The sequence below is a fragment of the Portunus trituberculatus genome, chromosome 18 (genome assembly GCF_017591435.1).
Source record: "Portunus trituberculatus isolate SZX2019 chromosome 18, ASM1759143v1, whole genome shotgun sequence".
NCBI classification, from domain to species: domain Eukaryota; kingdom Metazoa; phylum Arthropoda; class Malacostraca; order Decapoda; family Portunidae; genus Portunus; species Portunus trituberculatus.
This window is the reverse complement of record NC_059272.1, coordinates 20633486-20640985: the sequence shown is the minus strand read 5'-3', so window position 1 is coordinate 20640985 and position 7500 is coordinate 20633486. Positions and strand designations below refer to the sequence as shown.

The following is a 7500-nucleotide window of genomic DNA, read 5'->3' as shown; positions in this document are numbered from 1 at the left end:
CTGTCTTTGTATCTAATCTATGTCTGTATGTCCGTCTGTCCGTCTGTCTGTCTCTTTATCTCGGCCTATGTCTGAAAATCTCTCTCTCTCTCTCTCTCTCTCTCTCTCTCTCTCTCTCTACTAAGATGAAAAAGACAGAATACAAAATTTAATAAGTTAACAGTCTGTGTGTGTGTGTGTGTGTGTGTGTGTGTGTGTGTGTGTGTGTGTGTGTGTGTGTGTGTGTGTGTGTGTGTGTGTGTGTGTGTGTTAGGTAACAGAAGAGGATACACAAACATCACTTCTCTTATCTGCTCTTAATCCCGTTCTAATCTTTGTGACAGGACACACCTGGGACACACACACACACACACACACACACACACACACAGAAACCTTACACCCTTTAACTGTTTATTGATATCTTGCTGTTGTCGTTACTGGTGGTGGTACTGTAGAGAGAGAGAGAGAGAGAGAGAGAGAGAGAGAGAGAGAGAGAGAGAGAGAGAGAGAGAGAGAGAGAGAGAGAGAGAGAGAGGATGGTTGTCATAATGTCGTTTTGAGATCTAGAGGTGTTTATGTTTAGATGAGATGCCGGTGGGGAAGTCCTCAGGAGAGAGAGAGAGAGAGAGAGAGAGAGAGAGAGAGAGAGAGAGAGAGAGAGAGAGAGAGAGAGAGAGAGAGAGAGAGAGACGAGAGACAAATACACCTTGGTCTCGACTCACGTCGTCTCTCTCTCTCTCTCTCTCTCTCTCTCTCTCTCAGTAAGACTTTGCCTTATCTACAAATGTTTCGAGAGAGAGAGAGAGAGAGAGAGAGAGAGAGAGAGAGAGAGAGAGAGAGAGAGAGAGAGAGAGAGAGAGAGAGAGAGAGAGAGAGAGAGAGTCATGTGGAAAACTAACTACTACTACTATTACTACTACTAAAATCACTAATAAGCAAACATTTAAAGATAAAAATCGTAAACTAATGGGAAAATCGAAGCAGGAGGAGGAGGAGGAGGAGGAGGAGGAGAAGGAGGAGAAGAAGAAGAAGAAGAAGAAGAAGAAGAAGAAGAAGAAGAAAAAGAAGAGGAGGAGGAGGAGGAGGAGGAGGAGGAGGAGGAGGAGGAGGAGGAGGAGGAGGAGGAGGAGGAGGAGGAAAAATACTTGACACAAAACAGAGAGTGAAAGCGTGGATAATTAATGACATGATAATTATGATCCTTGCGAAGGGGAGGAAGGAAGAAAGGAAGGAAAGAAGGAAGGAAGGAAAGAAATCATTAGACGGAAGAACGTAAGGAAGAATAACATTATAGGAGAAGGAAAATAAAGCAGGAAATAAATGATGAAAACACGGTAGAAAAAAAATAAACGTGCGTATAATATAAATTCCATTCGAGAGAGAGAGAGAGAGAGAGAGAGAGAGAGAGAGAGAGAGAGAGAGAGAATTAAGTAAAAGAATAAAAAAAGAGAAAGAAGTAAATGAGAGAAATAAATGTGACTTAATTTAGAAATGACTAAAACAACGAATAAAACATCAAACTTATACTATGATGCCCCTTGTGTGTGTGTGTGTGTGTGTGTGTGTGTGTGTGTGTGTGTGTGTGTGTGTGTGTGTGTGTGTAGGCGCGCGTGACCACAATCTTGGCACCCTCTTCGATGCCTTCCCTCGAATCACCCCTTCTCCTCCTCCCCCACCATGCTTCTCCTCCCACTACCTGTGCCCTCCACTTCCTGGTCTGAGTCAGGGGCACCGATGGCATGGCTATTCGGAGGTGCCACTCTTTGTCTCCTGGCATCCCCGCCCCATACACACCCCTGCCCTGTTCCCCCTACAACTCTTCTGCCCCTTACACCCTATCAAATGCCCTGTACAACCTTACCAAGGCTCCCCTGTATTTCCCTTATAATTCTTCTGCCCCTTACACTCTATCAAATGCCCCTACAACAGTGCTGCTCCCCTGTAAAGCCCTACAATTCTACACATTCCCTATCCTACCTTCTCTCAGTCATATGCCCAATGCCCCCTACAATGGTCCTACTCCCATGCACCCCCTACCGAGTTTCCCTGCAATGCCTTCCACTCTATCCATACCCTGTTAAATGCTTCCTAAAATCCTTCTCCTCCATACCCTGCCCAGCGTCCCCACAATGTCGTGTCTTCTGCCCACTACATCATCTGTCTCTTGACACTATCACGTCTACGCCCTGGCTACGTCCACTCCATCCTGCCTCCTACACTCCTCTGCCCTCCACTGCGGTTACTACGAGTATTTCACATCCTCTGACTCCTAGTACGCCGACTCTCTCTCTCTCTCTCTCTCTCTCTCTCTCTTATCATCAGCTATTATAACATATCTTTCATTTCATGCGATTTCTCTCAAACTCCTGTTAATAACAATAATAATAATAATAATAATAATAATAATAATAATAATAATAATAATAACACAAAACGAAGACAAAAAAGGCCGCTGAATAAAATACGTAAATAAGTAAGTGTGGAAAACAGAGAAAAAGAGGAAAACAATGATAATAATGAACTATACATATACAGTACATAAAAATTACAATACAATACTGAGGTTAGTTTTTTTTTTTTGTACTTAAGAAATGTGAGTTAGGAGAGAGAGAGAGAGAGAGAGAGAGAGAGAGAGAGAGAGAGAGAGAGAGAGAGAGAAATATATCACGATGCTAACAAAATACAAATATAATTACACCAAGCAGGAACAGCAAAACAATGAAGTGGCAGAGATAATACAGCAATGTAGGTTCAGAAAGGAGGAAAATAAGTGACAAAGCCAGTACGTGTTTCCTCTCGTCACTTGTTTTTTCTCTACAAGTCATTTCTCCGAATCTCCCACACGTAGCGCTTTCAAGAGAGAGAGAGAGAGAGAGAGAGAGAGAGAGAGAGAGAGAGAGAGACACTAACATTTCAGATTTTACGAGCCTTTGTGTTCATTAAAGAAATAACGATATAGGGAAGTTATGAATTATTTGAGTACTATTTTTTCATGTATTACTTCAAATAATGGTGATAAGTAATAATAATGACGGCAAAATAAAGAAGAAAAAGGAAAAGAAAAAGAATAAAAGAATAGAAAAAAAGAAGAAAAGAAGAAGAAGAAAAAAAAGAAGAAGAAGAAGAAGAAGAAAATAAAAGAAAGTGATAATGGTTGAGAAAAATAATAAAAATGGTAATAATAATAATAGTAATAATAATAATTCCCCTTAAATTAGTGACGGCGCACTATGATAACCGTTGGTGTGCCCATTAACATCAATCCATCCATTAATTCATCAATCCTGGATATCCATGGCTGTGTGTGTATCAATTAATCCTGAAGCGTTCACTATTACTATTAGAAAAATATATATTACATGTTAGTTTATTTCACTTATTATTTTCTTTGGTTTTCAGTCATAATATTTCGATGACCAGTAGTAGGAATCATGTCAGTGAGTGAGTGAGTATAAACGAGCAATTGATGAGTGAGTGAGTGAGTGTGTGTGTAGTATGGATGAGTGAGTTATGAATGGACGGACTGACTGACTAACAGAGTGAATGATAAGAACTTTGTGATTGATTCAATGAGTGGGTGAGAGTGGCAGGATTCTTTAGTGTGTCTTCATGGAAATGACATTCATTGTTTCGTCTAAACTGGAGAGGAAATGGTGTGTGTGTGTGTGTGTGTGTGTGTGTGTGTGTGTGTGTGTGTGTGTGTGTGTGTGTGTGTGTGTGTGTGTGTTTTAGGAGACGGATGGATAGTCACGTGAAACACACATACATAGAAACAAACTCCCGCTCGCAAGTACACACGCACGCACGCACGCACACACACACACACACACACACACACACACACACACACACACACACACACACACAGAGTGAGCGTGACAGCGCATAATAAAGAGGATTATTGATTTCAAAACAGTAAATATTAGTGCATTACGCTGCTAACAAACCTTAGGAGGCTTCAAAACTTGGCGTGCACACACACACACACACACACACACACACACACACACACACACTTGTATAGAAAGGTTTGAAATATATATATATATATATATATATATATATATATATATATATATATATATATATATAGAAAGATAGATAGATAGATAGATAGATAGATAGATATAGATGAAAATGTAAAAGAAGGATCGGAAAAATATTCAAGTGGAACATTATGTACCAGAGAGAGAGAGAGAGAGAGAGAGAGAGAGAGAGAGAGAGAGAGAGAGAGTTTTGTGTAACACGCAGTTAAATCGAACTTAATTTACAACAATGCAACTTCTGACAAAAACGATAATGATAATGATAACAGTAGTAGTAGTAGGAGTGGTGGTGGTGGTGGTGGTAGTGGTGGTGATAAATTTACTTAGCTGCAATATCAAATAATTATCACCAAGCTTATCATAAAAGAGAAAAAGAAAATATCATTACAGCAACAGCGATAAATCGCCCTTAGCTGCATCTCACTACATCAATCTATCAAATCAATCTGTGTACATCACCACTACTACTGCTACTTCTAATAATAATAATAATCAATAATAATCTGCATCTATTAACCTCAACTACATAATACAACTGATTAATCTCCATCTACTACCACTCCTACAACGTATGACAACGCAAGAGAACTAAGCCACCCAATCCACATCACTGCAACCATATGTATCCCACCATTGCCACTAAAATCATGACAACCACTGCACCTAAGCCAGTTCATCCGCACCACTGACACCATGTACAATCCACCATTGCCACTAAAATCTTGACAACCATTGCACCTACGCCACCTAATCCGCATCGCTGCCACCATATGTACCCAATCAGTGCCACTAAAATCTTGACAACCACTGCATTTATGCTGCCTAATCCACACCGCTGCCACCATATGCATAATAACACCACCAATCTAAGCCACCTCCCATCCCCACGGCTGCCACCATTGGCCCCACTACTGCCACTAGAATCCTAATGCCACTGAACCTAGGCCTCCCTATCCAAACCAATGACACTGAAATCCTAACATCATACGATCTTGATAACCACTGTAACTTCACTTTCATCAACACCACAACACCTTTACAATTCAGTGACACTAGCTTCAACACCGGCGATCTCTCTCTCTCTCTCTCTCTCTCTCTCTCTCTCTCTCTCTTTCCATAACACCACACACACACACACACACACACACACACACACACACACACACACACACACACACACACACACACACACACCTTTTATATTCTTCAGCACGTCTGTGTAATCTTCGCTTTTTGTATGTTTTTTTGTTTTTTTTCTTTATAATTATGTTAGTAGTGTGTATTAGTTTTAAAGGACATGCTGAAAAGGATTAGTCGGTGCTTTTTCTTCTTATCTCTCAGCATCTAAACATTAAAATCTCTCTCTCTCTCTCTCTCTCTCTCTCTCTCTCTCTCTCTCTCTCTCACTGACAACCTACTTTTCCACTTCCTTTTTCGTCTCACAGTCAAAAGAAAGAAAATGAAAAGAAGCTTCCGTGTCACCGAGTCATTCATTTTGCACCTTTGACTGACACACACACACACACACACACACACACACACACACACACACACACACACACACACACACACACACACACACACACACACACACACACACAAACACACATACGGTGACATACATATAGCTCCTCGCTCCTACTTAACCTTCCGCGACCTGAGATGTGCAAGGTATGGGAAAAGCGCGCGTGAATGTATGAGTGAGTGAGTGAAGACAGGTGTGAGTGAGTGACATACGTACCTCTGTGCTAGCTCTATCAAGAAAGGGTGAAGTAACCTTTCCCTCTCTCTCTATACAAAGTGTATCCTGTTACTTGACAGCCACGTTTGTGTCCTGACTGGTCATCGACACCCCTCTCCAAACAGCCCCCTCGCCCTACCATCGCACTGCACTCTTGGCCACTGAATCCCGCCTCTACCGACGCTAATATATATACGTGTCTATTTTTAGAGTTGACGTCATATCCCAGCTCGTTCATTGGCTGGTGCCCCCCGCACTACGTAATGTGAAGGAGTCTGATTGGTGTGCGGGGCGCGGGGAGAAAAAAAGCCAGCCTAGGGAGCGCGGGAGCATCTTCACGACACTGTCACGATAAAAACACAGCGAAGGGCGTGACAGCTCCCCGCGTGAGATGAATAGCTAGGCGAGGCAGGGTGGAACACGGGCAGGGGCTGTGCGGAGTGGGCGTGGCAGGCTGGGGCGGGGTTGTTCATGGTCGTGTTAGCGGGGTCGCGGCGCCGATAAGAAGACTGTTACTACTACTTGTTGGCGGCGGCGGTGGTGGGCTTGCCCATTTTGCCCCGGGCACCAGCACCCTGCCAGCCGCGCACTGCCACGCTGCACCCTGCCACCGTCCCTCACCCTGCTGCACCACCCCTGCCAGGCCTCCCATACGCTCCCTAGCTCCATAGTGAGGCTTCGTCGGTTGGAGTTTGCCTGAGTGAGGGCGCCCCCCGCAAGGTCTCTGAAGGTTGCAGTACGACGTGTGAGACAGTCAGACAGCCTGGCTCCCTCGCCCCGACCCCGCCGCCACCACCATCACCACCTCCAGCCGGCGTTCAGCAAGGCAGGGAAACGGTCGCCATATGTTCGGCACCTTAGAATGTCTCGCTGCAGGTGTCTCATTTACGCACGCAACGCTGTCATTACGCGGACCACACGCAAATAGTGCTTATGAATGACACCGAGAAATTTGATATGGAGGACAAATGTTTTCGTCACGTAACTGTTTAGAACGTTCAGCAATCAAGGCCGCATTTTTTTCATTACTAACGAAAACTTCAACATATTTTCGTTCTCTTAACTGAACTGAGCGGAACTGAAGGCAAAGATAGCGGGGAGTTAGGAAAAAAAAAAAAAACAATAAAGGAGAAAATAAGGATAAGAAGAAAAAAGATGAAGGAAAGAAAAAGAAAAAAAGTTACTATCGAATCTTAATTAAACCCAGACATCATCTCGTCCCATTCGCTAAACTACAAACGCGAATCATAATAAAAAAATCTAACTCTAACTGACTTAACTGCTGCCATAAAACTGAACAAAAAAGTAAGTAGAAAAAAAAAGGGATAAGGTCACAACAGACACGACACGAACCCTCCCCCCCCATACATACTCCACACTACCCCCATGTGTGTGTGTGTGTGTGTGTGTGTGTGTGTGTGTGTGTGTGTGTGTGTACCAAGGCAGCTAGCGAGGTGTGGCAGCTTGTCTCCTCGCCGCCCACGCACCGCCCACCCACCCATCCTCCCTCCCTCACGACTCCCTGCACACACACACACACACACACACACACACGAGTTTTTGCATGATCCGTACACGGTTTTATTATCATTATTACAATTATTATTTTTACTTCTCCTCCTCCTCCTCCTCCTCCTCCTCCTCTACTACTACTACTACTACTACTACTACTACTACTACTACTACTACTACCACCACTACTACTACCACTACTATTCTGAAGTATGTGAA

The 7500-nt window shown here is 43.2% G+C and overlaps 1 protein-coding gene across 2 annotated transcripts in view; it reads right to left on the bottom strand.

Annotated features, from left to right (window-relative positions):
• The window catches only part of LOC123505463 (protein fosB-like), a 38008-nt gene extending 31737 nt beyond the window's left edge, over positions 1-6271 (bottom strand). The window contains exon 1 of one of the 2 annotated variants that reach the window (XM_045256779.1): positions 5770-6271. The gene's annotated coding sequence lies outside the window, so the exon portion shown is untranslated. The remainder of the gene's footprint in view (positions 1-5769) is intronic. The other variant, XM_045256778.1, reaches the window with a different exon arrangement.
• Positions 6272-7500: the final 1229 nt, after the last annotated feature.